The sequence below is a fragment of the Ambystoma mexicanum genome, chromosome 6p, assembly GCF_040938575.1.
Source record: "Ambystoma mexicanum isolate Mex_15411 chromosome 6p, UKY_AmexF1_1, whole genome shotgun sequence".
Lineage (NCBI taxonomy): Eukaryota > Metazoa > Chordata > Amphibia > Caudata > Ambystomatidae > Ambystoma > Ambystoma mexicanum.
This window is the reverse complement of record NC_090935.1, coordinates 660,629,462-660,645,691: the sequence shown is the minus strand read 5'-3', so window position 1 is coordinate 660,645,691 and position 16,230 is coordinate 660,629,462. Positions and strand designations below refer to the sequence as shown.

The 16,230-nt window shown below is 46.2% G+C and overlaps 1 protein-coding gene across 3 annotated transcripts in view; it reads right to left on the bottom strand.

Moving 5' to 3' along the window:
- RAD17 (RAD17 checkpoint clamp loader component) overlaps nt 1-16,230 on the bottom strand; it is a 1,130,765-nt gene that overhangs the window by 879,102 nt on the left and 235,433 nt on the right. The gene's annotated exons all lie outside the window — the stretch shown is intronic.

Here is a 16,230-nt window from a genome sequence, read left to right as displayed (position 1 = left end):
TTTAGGAATTGTGATGAAATAAGCACTTTAGGTATGATTGTGCTGTATGGTGATGATTTAGTGGGCACTTTATAATGAATTTTTAAATGTTTTAAATGTTATATTGTTACTCTATGAGATATTAACCAAGTATAAATAAAATATACATTTATTTTAAGGGCATTATGGTTTCATTACAAAAGCATCAACGCTACCCAAACAATATGCATCACAAATATCCAAACTACATCACACACAATATAAAATCATAAATACAGTAAGGTTTTAAGAGGTTACAATTAATGTCAAAATAAACATACAAAACAAAAATAAAATAATTCCCCTATTAATGATATGTCTAAAATGTTAATAGCCTATTTCCAAACATGAAAGGCAGCTGCTGTGGTAACCAGCGATTCTCCTGCATATATGGAACTCTGAAATTAGTCTGTTAGAAAACCTGCTGGGTGATGAACAAGCTTTCCATAGCCTAATTCAGGTTTTCCTTGGAGAGCAGTACATCCTGTAAGGATATGACAGTTAGTTTCCACCGCAAGTCCACAAAGGCAACATCGTCTTTCCTCATACTATGCCACTCCATGGAACTCTATATTTGAATGTGGGCAAAATAGTAAATCGCAGATACGTTATGAACTTTCTCAATTCTATTGTACACGGTTTAAGCAAATAGGAATGTGGTAAACCAGGCGAAAATCCCTGCTTGCTATAATAGATCTATTTTCCTTTCTACTGTAATTTACTGATGGTCCTGTGTCCTTTATTACTCTGGTCCTGTTTTTCAACATCTGAGGAAACATAGGAAACGACGTCCCACTTGGAAAATCCAGACCAATTGCTTCAAGGTGAGAGATGACTAATTGTTTTAAATCACGATATAGCGAATTCTTCACATCATTGATGCTGATCTTTGCAATATGGTATAATAGAGCACTTTTTTCATTGCGTGCCCTACAAAGTATAATTAAAAAACTAGTAAGGAAGATACTCCAAGTTTGCAGCTCATAGCTTCAATGGGAACGGAGTTTTGGACTCCAAGTGAAGATCGAAAAAGTTTTCATTTAATACAATCTAGCCAGGAGACTATAGCTGAAGGTAAAGTCTCCATACACTATAGAATACAGGGAATTATACAAACTCTATAAATTGTTAATAAGCCTTCCAGATTATAGCCACCCTTCCTGATGATGCAACATTTTATGACCGCCCATTTCTTTTGTCACTTTCTGGTGGATGCAAATACCCAAGAAGAAAAAAATTAAAATTAGCTTTAAAGGGATTGGCAAAATACATATATGACGTCACAACCTCTAGGGCTTCTCTGTCCAATCCCCTCTGCCCCAAAAAATGTCTTCTACATTTAGGCTTGCCCATAACCATGATCTTTGTCTTGGTAGTATTGATTTTCATGTTATTTCTAGAGGCAAAGTTTGCCAAAGCCTCAATATAATGTTGCAGGCCTATGGGAGTAAGGTCCAATAAGATGGTATCGTTGGCTTTTGCCAACCAAGGAGCCACTTCACCAATGTGAGGCGGGAAGTTGCGAGAGGATCTAATCACCATGTCCATAATCTGCCACGTAAAGGTTGAACAGCAGGGGTGATAACTGTAAAGACTGGAGGGGGGTATCTGTACCTATGCTCTCTACATGGCAGAGTAAAAGCACAGAACACCCCAGCCAAGGTTCTCTATAGCTATGTACGAGCAACCAAGGCTTAAGCTCTCAGGAGGTGATGCGGGCTGGTTCTTAAGTTTTTTAAATTTTTTAATTTTATTTGTATTGAATCTTATAGTTTATTACAAACTTTTTCACTCATGTTTCTATCAAATTTAGTTTTCATGATCAAAAGAAAGAAAAAAAGAAAATGATTTCAATTTCTAAAAGGAAATATATGCATAAAAACCATTGCTTCTATCATCGGATCTATGTGATCACTGCGCCGCCCATAACTGCGACAGCTGCGATGCCGAAGCCAGTTACGGCGCGTTGCAGTGATCATATAGATCACTGTGCCCGCTTCCACGGCCTGCCTTTCCCTTCACACACCCCACCCCCAATTTACCTTTTATGGCCGGACACCTGTGTGTGCCGCCTGCACCCTGCTATCCCTGCAGCATCCGCTCCTGCCACTAACGTGGGTTAGAGCTGACGCCGCAGGGTGCTTTTCTTTTCTTTTTCCTTTCGTGTCCCCCACTTACCAAAATGGTAAACAGGGGATAGCGGCGCAACCCCCGACTCCTGTTACGGCGCACAAGCAGAGCAGGGAACACCCCCGCAAGCCCCGCTGTGCTTGGGCGCAGTAAATGTCACCCTCATTTTGTGCACCCCCAAAGTCACAGTAACTGTGGGGGTGCACAAATGAGGGCGACATTTTTGTATGATTCCCTATCATCCATTATTGAGTTGAATCTGGTATAGAGTTCCAAAATTGGATAACTCTAAATGTCAGAAATTTGTCGTTTCCTAATAGGATTAGGGCACACCGCCGCTCAGGCTCTAGTTGTAATCTTTTCTGGGGAAGCATCCCACTTAATAAGAGTCTCTTCTCTTCCAGAGCAGTACAGTCCATTATAATATGCCGCAAAGACTCTACCTGATCTTATTGCAAGCAGAATCTACAAAATACCGATGGTGTTGGCAATTGTTTGGTCTTAACCAAGACTTCTCTCGTTGGAAGGAGATTTAGTCTTAATCTGATAAAGGTATCTCTCATGATCCGGTCAGGGAATTTTTGCAGATACTGTGGGAGTTTGTTCAATGCTCGGATATCGATTTTACATGTGAGTGCAAGTTGATAATGTACTTTTAGCTCTTGCGCACAACACCATTTATTTCTTAATAATTTTATTTTTGCTTTCTGTGGTCTATTGACTAGCATGCCCGTCCTGAAGTACAGTGTAGTACCCCAAGCACCCACACAGGAATGTCCACACACTATGTTAATGATAACACAGTTCTTTATATAAACAGGCTCAAGTTATGTACACAATCACAATAACACACTTTGTGCTCAAGTTAATCTAAAATGATAAATATATACAATTTCTATGCGGTACCACAATTACTCTTTGATTCCATTAAGATACATCAATTGTAGACAGTTGAAATGGCATACAAATCAATTAACTAACTTGCTGTCCTCCTAAGTTTATTGTTGGTTCACTTTATTAAACAATTGGCAGAACTCTGCCCCTAATATAGGCACAGTTCTGTATGAGGATCCCCCGCCCCCGGGCAACCTGTAAAATAAAGGTATAGCACAAGCCCAGTCCATATATTGCTTATAAGAGACGTATTTCCTTCTATAAAAGTTCTACCACCCCACTGTACCTGGAACAGCAAAGTTTGACGTTGGGTCGTCCACAGATCCTTCTTGAGTGGCTCCCTTTAAGGCAGGAGCCAAAGATCGCTGCGATCCTTCAAAGAAATAATGAACAAAGACGTTGAGGCAGCAGCTTCGGTCCTGGCGGTGCTGGTCGATCAGTCGGGGACGTCCTGCGAAGAGGCGGCGTGCGGTGCACCTCGACTATGATAGTTTGTTGCGCAAAGAGTTTATGAAGAACTTTGGCCCAGCAAGGGCGTCGAGCCGCCAGCGTCTCTGCGGTCTTAACTTTCTTCGGTGGGACAAGGCGGTCGGTGGTGCTGGCAAGAGCGTCCTTGAATTCCAAGTCTCTTAATCAAAGGAGCGTTGCGGGTCCGGTGGTTGGCGGCTCAGCGGTTGCCGGTTCTGGGCAACACAGCTTTGACGGGCCTCCAGCGGTTATAGCAAACCTGCAAACCCTGGTCGACGACAGTGGACGGCTGCCCAGTGCTTCTCTTCGTTCTCCTCGGTGGTCCCAGTCTTTGGTTGGAAGTCTTTCAAAGGCTGAGTTTCAGGGCGCTTCGGCAAAGGTTAGCAGTGCACGATGGTCCCTTATAGCTCGGGAAGAGGTCTCCTAGCCAGGTCCTCTCTTGGATCAGTTCTCGGTGACACAGCAACTTTCAGATTGCATTGAAGGTAACAGCAGTCAACCTTCTTCTTCAGGCTCGGCTTTGAGATTAAGCATCAGTTTCGACTTCAGCTTCTCAATGATTTCCATCAGTGAGAGGTCCCCAGATATACGATTTGGTCTCTCATTCACTCTGCTGGGTCATACTCAGGCAACCAATCATCCAGAAGGGCACTCATGCAGGCAGGCAGCCAATCAGGCTCAAGTACCCAACCATTCAGCACTCCACACCACATTCATACCAGTTTTGGGCAGGGCTGTCTCAGTCTTTGTGTCACATACCAGAAATCAGACACCCATTACAAGAAGTGCACATTGGTCACACACTCCATTCGCCCAGGTCCCACCCCAAGGGTGTACCCACAACATACAATCACTGTTAAGGGTCCAGGAAGTCTGGCACGAGAGGAGAGGCAGGAGCCCCTCTCCCTGGCCGCTGCTACAGAGCACCAGCCTCGACTTGCAGCATATCCCCACATCACGGTATGCACGCTGCTAACCCGAAACCCATTATGATTTTATTTTGTTATCCTGCATCATAATGTGCCTCGAGCTCTTGCGAGAGCATCCCTTCCATACTGGAAGCATTGCACAGTAGCCCGATCCCTACAATGACCAAGGCAAAGTAATTTCCGGCCATCCGCCATTAATGGCAACGTGTTCCAAGGCGTTGCAAGGCTTGCAATAGCCTACTCTTCCACAAGGCCCCATCGGACAACGCAGCTGATGATTGGCTGCTGCTGGCTATTTTGAACCACACCTACGACCGTGAGGCGGAAGCCGTGCCGTCCTCTAAGGGCCGCAAATAAGGGCCTGACTGCGCCAGTTCGCATTGGGAGCCTGGGCCTAGCCGGTGGCACCCGCTATGCTCCAGGTAAGCCGTCTACTATTTACTCTGGGACACTAATCTCCAACCAACTGGCCCCACCCACTCCCAGATACGCCGACAAGCATTGCAAAACCACGATCCTGACTCTCCAATGGAACTCTGCCGCAGCGGCATCTGCTCATCGGCACCCCATTCAGAAAAGTTCCCACACACCAACCCTATCGCTGCCCCTGCCCTTGCATCACCTGTAATGTATAACCTTTGCAATAGCATACGAATTCCAGACACTGTATGGCTACTGTACTAAGACCATCTGGCATTGTTACTCACAAACGCAGACTCTGCATGCACAGATAGGCTACCGTGCCTATTACCGAATACTGTGGAATTGTATGTTTGACCCAATTATTCGCTCACACAAATTATACATTGTCATCAATGTTGCCTAACCACTGTGCTTACTTGATATACACATATGTAGCTCGCGTAAGGCCCGGCTATATGGATGTAATTTGCACCTGTGCCACTTGCAAATGTTGCCTTGCCATATGCCTCTGCCTTCTGCTGCACCCAGACATTGCACTACTGTCTCTGCGCGTTCCTATCTTCGTTCCTGCTTTAGGCCTCTGCCGGCTCTGCGCCACATACAGATGTTGTGCCTTGCCTGATCTGTACTTGCCCCTTAGACATTGTACCTGCCTGATTTGTATTTAGCCCTCAGTTATTGTGCCTGCCTTAGACATTGTACCTGTCTGATTTGTATTTAGTCCTCAGCCATTGTGCCGGCCTTATCTGTACTTAACCCTTAGATATTGTGCCTGTGCCTGATCTGCGCCTGCGCGTATCTGCTACTCTGCCATAACTTGATACCAGCCTGACCCTTTGATACTGCTGCTACTCAGCACTGGTCTACCCCTGGTACTTAACCCTTAGATATTGTGCCTGATCTGCGCTTGATCTCTGAGCATATCTGCTACTCTGACATAACTTGATACCACCTTTACCCTTTGATACTGCTGCAAGTCTACCACTTGCCACCAACTCCTCAGACGTAACCTCACCCTCATTGTTGCCATACTGCTCCTACCTGCCGTCACCACATCACGACAACCATGCAAATTTGGCTCACCTTTATGTTTCCATTTTGTGTTATACAAAATAATGTACCTTGTAGCAATAACAGTTACATACCCCACAACAATGGTCTAGCCGGACCTGCCTGCCCTAGGCACCACCCCATAGCCTGCCCCACACCATTCTTGCCTACTACACCACCCTTCGCATCAGGCACCCACTCTGTTTTTCCCACTGATGACAGCACCCATTCAGCTGATTCACAAGCCCAATAGAATACCAATAATCCTAAATGGGACCACCCTAGCACGAGGTCATCACGCCCCACTCAGGGACATAGGCCTTTCAGAACCATTGTCCAAACAAACACACAAACTACCACTCTCGACTTATCCGAGCGCAACAATAGACTTTGCGCCAGATTCTTCCACAAGAATAGTAACCACCAAGCTAAATCTCCCAACAAAACCAAAAACCAGAATGCAGCTCCCAACATCACTAACCTACTCCCGCTAAAAGGAGCACTTCTAAACGTTAGACCTCTAGTCGCCCATTCCATAGAGACTGCAGATATTCTAACCAATAACCTGGACTTCCTTGCTGTGACGGAAACCTGGCTTCATGACGCGGCGGGCCCTTCTCTCACTCTAGCCATCCCAGACAATTATGACATCCTCAGAGCCGATAGACCCATCACTCGAGGAGGTGGTGTAGCCATCATCTTCAAATCCTTGCTTGACATTAGACTAGCCAACTATTCTCCATTTAAATCATGTGAGCATCTCACAGTCAAACTGCAAACATCCCCTAAGAGCACAATTACGATGCATCTAATATACAGGCCCCCAGGTCCGCCTGGCTCATTTGAAGAAGATGTCACATCCCTAGTAGCCGAGAGCTCCAAACCCTCAGCTCAATGTATCATCCTAGGAGACTTCAATCTCGGGTTCAATGACCCCCATGACTCCCCAGCCACCTCCCTGGCTACTGCACTAACTGAGCATGGCCTCCTACAACTCTGCTCCCAACCCACTCACTCAAAAGGCAGGACTCTCGACTGGGTTGCTGCGCTTAACTGTAATATTACCCTCAAAAACCCACTGCCTCTCATCTGGACAGATCACCACCTCCTGCTGTTAGATATCAATATTAACAATATACTGCACAAAAAGTCTTCATTGCACCAGCCTGTCCAACGAGGAATAAGAGTAACATTACTGTCGAAGCCCTAATGCCCTTGGTTGTCCCCACTCTGAATGCACTACCAGCCACAGCCGACTTGAAACTGCTGGTCAACACCTACAATGAATCAATGGCCAAAGCTATTGACTTCATCGCCCATTGAAAATGCGCAAAGGGAAACCGAAAGCCCATTTGAACTCATGGTACACCTCCGAGCTCAAACTACTCAGACAACAAAAAAGTAAACTTGAAAACATATGGGAAACTGTCCCCTCACTAGAAAATAAAACTAATCTTACTAATATTACCTCTCTTTACAAAAATGAGATTTTAAGTGCCAAAAAAGAATCCTACAACCTCAGGATAACTCAGGCAGGCTCTAGCACAAGAGAACTATTTAACATCTTAAAGGAATTATAAAACCCTAATCCACCCACAGATACCTGTACTAAGGATAAGCCCTGGTGCACAGGTATTCAGAATGCCCTCGCCAACAAAATTACAGGGCTCCAAACCAAAATTGAAAACAAACAATAACAACTCATTTATGGCCCAACCTCTACTCCAACCTTACCATCGACCACAACCATCAACTCAGGCTTCACATTCAAAAAGGTAACTATACCTGAAGTACAAAAAATTATAGCAGCCCTGAAAACCTCGAACTGTAAGGGTGACAGCTGCCCCGCGCAGATCATAAAAGACGCAGCGAGGGAATCTATCCCCTTTTATTACTAAACTTATAAACCTATCATTCACCAGTAACACAGTCCCAAGCAACCTGAAACAATCATGGGTCTTACCTCTGTTAAAAAAACAAACACTCGACCCGTCTATACCTACCAACTATAGACCGATCACCACCGTCCCGTTCTTACTAAAAATCCTTGATAGAGTGGCATATATACACATTCAAGATTACCTGGAGACTAACCAACTGCTAGGAATTCGTCAGTCTGGCTTTCGTCCTCAACATGGTACAGAAACGGCCCTTGTCGATCTCAAGAGCCAGATCGACAAACTCAAAGAAAAAGGTAGGGCTGCCATCCTCCTCCTCCTAGACCTCTCCCCTGCCTTTGACCTGGTTGACCATAAAATCCTATGCAACCACCTGTCATCAGCAGCACATTTCTCCCATTCCACGGTCACATGGATCCAATCCTTCCTCGACAACAGGACCATGCGTGTCTTCTCACCGTTAGCAGCGGCTGACCCGACGCCCATCACCTGTGGCGTCCCACAAGGATCCTGTGTCTCAACCACTTTGTATAACATATTTACAAAGCCTCTATTCGATAAGCTGGACCGTCTGGGTGTTACCTACACTAACTATGCAGATGACACCCAGATACTTCTAACACTCTCCGGCAACTATCATTTGGATGTTAACTAGATCAATGAAGTCTTCTCCATCATTGAGGCATGGATGGCCACTCATGGCCTCTGCCTGAATGATAACAAGACCGAATTGCTTCTTGTCGGATCCCCTAACACCATCCTGAAGTTCAGCCCCAGCTATACTAGCTTTATCATTGATGGCAACACTATTCCCATCGCGAAAAGTGTCAAAACCCTAGGCTTCTATCTAGACACCAACACCAACCTTGCCAAACAAATCAACATGACCGCCTCAGCCACTGCCTACATAGTTAAGCTGATCAGAGCCTGTAGACCGCTGCTATCCACTAACAGTTGCCTTACATTAGCCAGAGCACTTATAAAGTCTAAACTGGACTACTGCAACGGCTTATATGTAGGCGCAAATAAGTCTGTTAAACTACAGGTCCTCCAAAACAACGCACTCCGAGCTGCTCTGAATATTCCTAGGAGAGATCACATCTCTGCCATCAGAATATCATGCAAATGGCTCTCCATCCAACAAAAAATAGATTTAAAAACCATCTGCCTCTCCTACAAAGCCGTTAATCACCTTTGCCCGCCTTATCTAACGAATACATTCACACTGAAGCCTGCTAACAGAATCACCAGATCCACCAACTCACTATGCCTGTTGGTGCCCAAACACACCCTAAAAAGAGCTGGGGGATCCAGTTTCCCGGTTCTAGCCGCCCAACTCTGGAATACTCTCCCACTGAACATCAAATCCACTGCCACCTTTCAACCTTTCAGAACTCAGGTCATCACTTGGCTACTAAACAAACACTAACACCTCCTAGTTCATGGGGACACCTCACACACATACCAGCTTCCACCCACCACCACCTTGTACATAGCACATTTAAGTAGAAGTATACAGCGAAATTTCATATCTCTGCGTAACTATCGAAATGTCTACCACACATCGTCTTTCTGCTATCTGCATTAACTGTATTGTTGTAACTGTATAAATCTTGTACATATTTTCTAATGTATTTACCCATGCCAGTAACCATATTCTTGAGCGCCCATATACCCCTGGGTCTGGAGCGCTATACAAATAAATAAAACAAACAAACAAACAAACCATATATGGAACTTCCACCCAACAGCCAGTCAGGGAGAAGGGATAGAGTCAGGGCTTCCCAGGACTTTGGGAAAAACAAGGCAACATGCAATAGAAAGCAAGAGGCCACAGGGGCCATCTTGTCTCTTATCAGGAATAAACGGATTCCAATGCAGGGCCTGGGTATCCCAAAATAGAGGATACTCCGAGCACCTGTCAAATTCAGCATGGAGCTGCCACCAGCCCATACCCTGCTCTGTGGGCCACACAGTGGTGCCCAAAAACACATACTAGGGGTACAGGACTGTACCCCCACCCATGGGCGCCATAAGGGTATCCCAAGGGTTTGTATACCAAACCAAAAAGGAAGAGCTGCACTGCCAGCATGGACACCTAGGCAGAAAACAATACAGAACATACATGAAAAAGGACTACAGGACAATGACAGGGAGGCCCGTCCCTCCAATGCATTTCCAGCATCACAATAACACGCACACCCACTTCAAACCTTGATTTGTGACCGTAGATCTAGATAATGAACCTTGGCAATCTAGACGAACCAACACTGTATTGTTTGTATATAAGTAAATAAGAAAGTACATTCAGGTCTATACCCATCAAATGCACAAGAGTAACATATGTAGCAAAGATAGAGTTTCCTCCCAGGGTGGCAAATCCATCACATATTAGAGTGCCCAAATGTTGTGAGAAGTTTTAAGCCCCTTCTGAAACCAGCTTGAAAATTAGGTAGAATGCCCTGTTGCTCCGCCCACTGGTTTCAATCAAATATTGCTAACTAGTGGACTAGAGCTATCGTTGAGTGGGTTTATTTGTTGTAAATGTGATTTTATATTCCATGGATAGCCCACTTGAAGTTTTCTCCCCTGGTGTCTCCCCAAGTGAATATCGGATTGAATTCATGAAGCAATTGGTTCACAGCTCACAATACGATGGAGGGAAACTAATATTAATTCTACTGTTAGGGTGAATTCTCTGTTCAGGCTGAATTTCCTAACCTAGTGAGTCCCCCAGCAGCTTTGCTGGATTTCTGGAGTTTGTTTTTTTCTCCTGCCAAGAGTGAGACTCTTTTCCTCACACTCTTGGACATGATTTGAGGGGTTCCTTTGACTGTAAATGTGTTTTATGGGCTGTGGGGTCATTTACTCCATAGGGTCTCACATGTTTTTACTATGTGTGTTACACAGCACCCTCAGTGCAGTGACACAGGGGTGTCATAGTGACACCCCACCATAGACTCCATACTCTGGGACTGACTACTGTCTCCCAGGGCATGTAAAGTCACCATTGGCTTTACTAGTCACAACTGAACAGAAACCAGTACAAACCATCATATTGTGGACGTACTGGTCGGGGCAATTTGATTGTTCTGTTATTCAAGGGGGGCACGTCTCTGTCCCCCCTGATCGAGTTTTGGCTGGTGGCAGTGGATACTACTTTTTATATTCGACCGCAAATATATCCCTATGGGATTTTACCATTGTTCGAGGCTACCAACTTTAATTATTTAATTCCTATAGCCTCAAACATACCGCCGGGTTATTTATTTAATATTAATTCACCGGTTGGTATTTTTTGCCAGAACTCGATTCTAAAATGGCGTTTGTGTTCTCTTCTGTGACTCCAACCCAAGTCGAGCCCTTTGTTCCACTTTTTGGCGGGCTTCTCAACAGAAGCCTCCAAAAGTGGTGCCACTCTGTCTGGGTACCACAGGGGGTGTGGGAGGGGGTTTAGGCACCCTGGACTGAGTTGCCTTGGCAACTCAAGTTGCACTCTTGTGTGATTGGCCCAAGTGGTGAGCCGCATGTTTGATTGACAGCTAGGCTGAATGAATGGGGGTTTCTTGCATAAAAGCAGGGCTTTTGGGACTGGAACTTCAGACGTCGCCACAGGACCTGAAAATCCGAAGAGGGAGAAGCTGAGCTGACCTGCTACGACGACACCACCGGTGGAGCCCTGCTGAACCGACTCACCACTTACCAATGACAGAGGAGATCTCCCTGCTGGAGAGTCTTCTTCCCTTGACTGGTGGGAACAACCAGTTTACCTTCTTTTTTGCTTCCAAGACGTCCAAGTGGTCGAATTGCCCGTGCCAAGCACCCCGGAAACCAGATAGCCACTTACCCTTGCACCGCGAATAAAAGGACCGCTCCTTTTAATTGAGAACTCCGCGGCTGTTTTCGTCCCTGGCAGTGCAACGACCTTCTGCTTTCCTCCACAACGAGATCCTCTCTTCCCCCGGACGAAGCACCCACTTGCACCCGCTGCCAGGAACAACTTCCCCCGCTGGAGCGTTCTCACCATTTTAAGGTACAGTGTCCGCCAGGCCTCCCTTTCTATAGATTGCTACAAGGTGACAGTAAATCCTTAACCTTCTGGACTGGGATGGCCGCGTGATCATCTAACTGGTCCCTTTCTGTTGTCCATCACTTTTCTGAACCTTTGTCGAGACTTTGATGCACTTTCAACCGTGGGACACATTTCTCGCGGATCCTCTTAAAGTGGGTCTGGCTTTCTGAACTTTAACTTCACGGTTTTAACCTGCCTTCTTCTCTTACTGTGTTTGTTTTAAAGTGTTGGGACCTGTTCTATCTATGCTTTGCCTTTCTCTCCCTTTTTAATCAAGTTATTAGAGTGCCATCTTCGTTAAGCGCTCACCGCTGTCTGAAAATAAGTGTTGCTTTACTTAAGACTTGTCTAATAACCGTTTAAGGGAGTGTATATCTTTTAGTGACCGTGTTTTTAAACTGCTTGTTATTAGTGCCAGTGTGTTTACTAGATGTGTTTTTAAATAAATAATTATCTCTCTTTTACACCAAACTCTGGTCAGTGTTTGCTTGTTCTACTGTGCTCTCTTGACCTATTGTGTATGCTCGGTATACTGCCTAACTCTTCTTGAGAGAAGTCTGACTGCTCAGCCACAGCTACCAGGTAAATCTGGGTGGTGCGGACTGCTGCCAAGTGAGTTTACTGCCAAACACCTGTAGTCTTAAATCTTTTGCAGTGGTCCCAGAGGGAACTGCACAGGTTTCTGTCTAACATCTACAAGACAGAAAGGAAAGCAAAGGCCTATTTAAAATGCAGGGTGTATGGATTCAGTTTTAAAAATCGTTGATTTTGAGCCAACCTAAAATTATAGGCCTCCAAGAAAAGCAAAGTCAATGTTTCAATGGAAATTTAGCAAAATAAATCTGCATTGTTAGTGACATTACATGTAGATGGCAACAAACAATTTGTACGCAAACTACTGAGATGGAAAGTCATGAGGCGATGTGAACCGTGAAATGAAACCATTGAAAAGCCCGATTCAAGACCTGTAAAAAATTCAATGGGTAGCATAGTTTTTCGTGGAGTGTGCAAGTCTCCGGCGGTAGGACTGAAAAACTGCATGGTCCATATGAAAACATAGGACAAAATCGTTATCTAACAAGCTATCCTGAAGGAAATGGTGTATATACTGGTCATTCTTTCATGGATTCATTCAAGCAAGCAGACTGAGCTTTAAAGGACAGACTAGAAGTCTGATCTAGTTACACAGAGTGGAGAGACAGACGTGCAGTTAGCTGTGCCCCAGATTTGAGACACTTTGATTACATTTAATTCGAGAGAAACTATGCAAAAGAGGGGAATCAAGTTTTTCCAGAACACTGTGCCATATCCTCTAAAATGAGTGGGCGGTGAATAAGATGGATTTTGAAAACACCTTGCTGTCTGCATTCCACATTCTAAATATCAAGTGTATTACTGCATGAACATGAAATTGTGTAGAACATCTGGCACTGAGAGACTACCCTACATATGCATGCAATGAAAACAATAAAATAACATTTCTGTTTACACCTGAAAAAAAAGTTCTCCGTGATTTTTTGAAAGGGGCAAACGGGAAAACAGTGATGAACACAGATTCTGAAAATACCCCCGGAAGTACAAAAAAAAGAAACCCCTAAAACAGGAAACCCTAAGTATCAACTAAAACATCTTTTTGACCCCACCCACCCCCAATGTTGGTGCAATGCCTCTGGATGCCCCTTCTTTTGCATGCGTTTACTGGAGTAGAAGCACATTTATGCTGTGTCTGTTAATAAGCCATAATCTTAAGTGATTTTGTAAAGTTCCCTAACCCCCTTATGTTCCAGCTCATCACTTCAAGGGCCATTATTAGGCGCAGACAGATTTAGAGTGAACCCACGACCTTCAGGTATATATTCCATCTCTATAGTATAAGAGCTTTCCAACCTTGTACTCTGCTGCCAGTTCATTTTCAACATTATCCCTCCTGATCACTCCAAGAGCGCAACAGGCGCTTGAACTTTCAGAGAGACCGGTCACCAACGCAGATCTCAACCCCCACCCACCCCCCTCTCGGCCCACCCCAAACGGGCAGTGTAAAAACACCTCCGCCACTGCCCCCCCCCACCCATAGCCCACCCCAAGTGGGCCATAAAAGCACAAAATAGCCCAACATAATTAAAGCAGTTGCTGCAGGTGTAACTGCTGCCTTCCGAAACACACCACAGCTGAGTTCTATTATCGTATGTTTGAATGTACCAGTGGTGGTGGTAGGTTAGATTGCAGATGCCATATACTCATCGTGAAAACAGAGTTAACTACTGAGGATCTTGATGAGGCCACAGCCCGGGAGATGGTCATCCTCAACAGCTTTGTCATTGTCCGGGATTGGTATTTGGGCCTCTATGAACTTCGTGGCCTCGTCTGGTACCGTGAAGAAATATAATTTGCAGCGGAACTGGAATTTCAGACATGCTAGGAAGAGCATTGCGTATTGTATACCCCGGGCCCGCAGTAGTTTTTGACTCTCACAAATTGGCGTCTCTCGTTTTGGACGGAAAGTGAGAAATCCGGAAAGATACAGATTGTTTGAGAGCTCAATCGGTGTTCCTTCTTTTCTCTGGGCAGTCTCAGTAGGTAATCTCGGTCTCGAAAGCTGAGGAGTTTCGCAATTATATGGCGAGGCAAGTCTCCTGGCTTGGGTTTGAGGGGCGAGCGCTCTTTGAGCGTGCTCCACTGCGAAGAAGGGAGAGAGGACGGATGCGTCCAATAGGTCTTTGAGAAGGTTTTCCACTGCCTGTTCCATGCCCCCCGACAGAGCGTCCTCCGGGACACCTACAATGCGAATGTTATTCCTCCTGCAACGCGATTCCAGATCCTCACACTTGTGTTTTACAGTTTTCACCTCCTTCGCTAGGTGTGCGACTGTTTTGTAGCCCCTGCACAGCGTCCTTGGTTACACAGATCCTAGTCTCTGCCTCGGTAATTCATCCGGATTCTTTGGCCAACTGAACCACATGGACGCCACATTAGCTGTAATATCATCCAGCTTTTCGTGGACAGCGGCAAAACCTTTAGCCATGGCCTCCATCATGTGTGTTAGGTCTGGAGATGATATCACGACAGGTTGGCTCTGGTCAAGGACTGGGACGGTAGACGGACCAGGGGTTTCACATGGGGCAACGTTAGTACATTTGTCAATGGTTCCCCTTTTTTCCGACTGCCGGTGCCGCTAGTCATAACGTTGGGTGGGTGTGTAGGGCTACCCGAAAGCACCAAAAGCACTGTAGTAGGGGCCAGGACATCAACAGGTGGAGACCCAGTTCAACACAGCACCCTAGAAACCCGTCGGTATTTGCACGGCCCACGCTAGGCAAGTAGGTAGCACGGGCAAGTGGTGGGCCAGGGGCGGCCTACAGGAGAAGGGGTACACTTGGGCTGTTGGACGTGGGCCCCAGAGCGGTGTACCAAGGTTTGTTGCAGCTTTAGTTGTAGAATGGGGCCAGGTTTGGTAGGCCTCAACACGACCTACAGTGATCAGCATCCAAGGCAACAGCGGATGACAGGCCAGGAAAGGACTGGCATGTGGATTCTGGCCGGGGTTTCCAGAGTGACTATGGGCTAAGAACCAGTAGCAGTTGCCCGCCGGGAGGGATGAAGTGACGTTCTGGGTGGTAATTCAGGGGCAGGCTGGACTGTACAGAGAAGACTCCGGGGGGAAGCCAATCTAAGATGGGGGACAGTAAGCAGGGCGGCCCACCTAGTAGATCGGGATGAGGGGCAGGAGGTCCACCACTTTAGAGAGGAGGGGCACTCACTGCCAGTATGGCCCGGGTCCATTGCTACAGGCATCCGATGTGGTCTAGACCAGGTTGCCTTGTCTCCTCTGTGGCGCATGTGTAGAGCGTTGCCCGCTGGTGCAAGCGCCAGCACAGACACCGTATAACTCGCCATGAAACTGACAGCAATTCGGCCGGATGGTCACCGCTTGGGGCGGCCCGTGGAGTTTTAGGCCAGTCTAAGTCAGTAAAGGAGCCTCCTCCGATGCAGCCTGAAGTGGGAGGGGCACAGCAAGGTGCACCGCGGGTGCATCATGGACACTGCAGAGTGTGCCCCGCAGTCGGTACAATTGGTGGGGTCCGGCTGTGTAGCAGTTGCGGACGTAGATGTAACCAGCAGCCCGGACGCACCTTAGGATGCAGCGCCGAGGGAAGGAATGCTGTTCAGCTGCGCAAGGCCCTGCCAGTGTTCCACAGCTCCCGAGGTCTTGGAAAAGGGTTGGCTCCTTCCAGGCCCCCTTCGTCTGGAATTTCAGAATGGTGTAGCTCCGCAGCACACCCTCGCGAGCCACAGATCTTAACTTTCATCCTAACAAGGACCACACATGCCAGTCACCTGCACCCTTCCA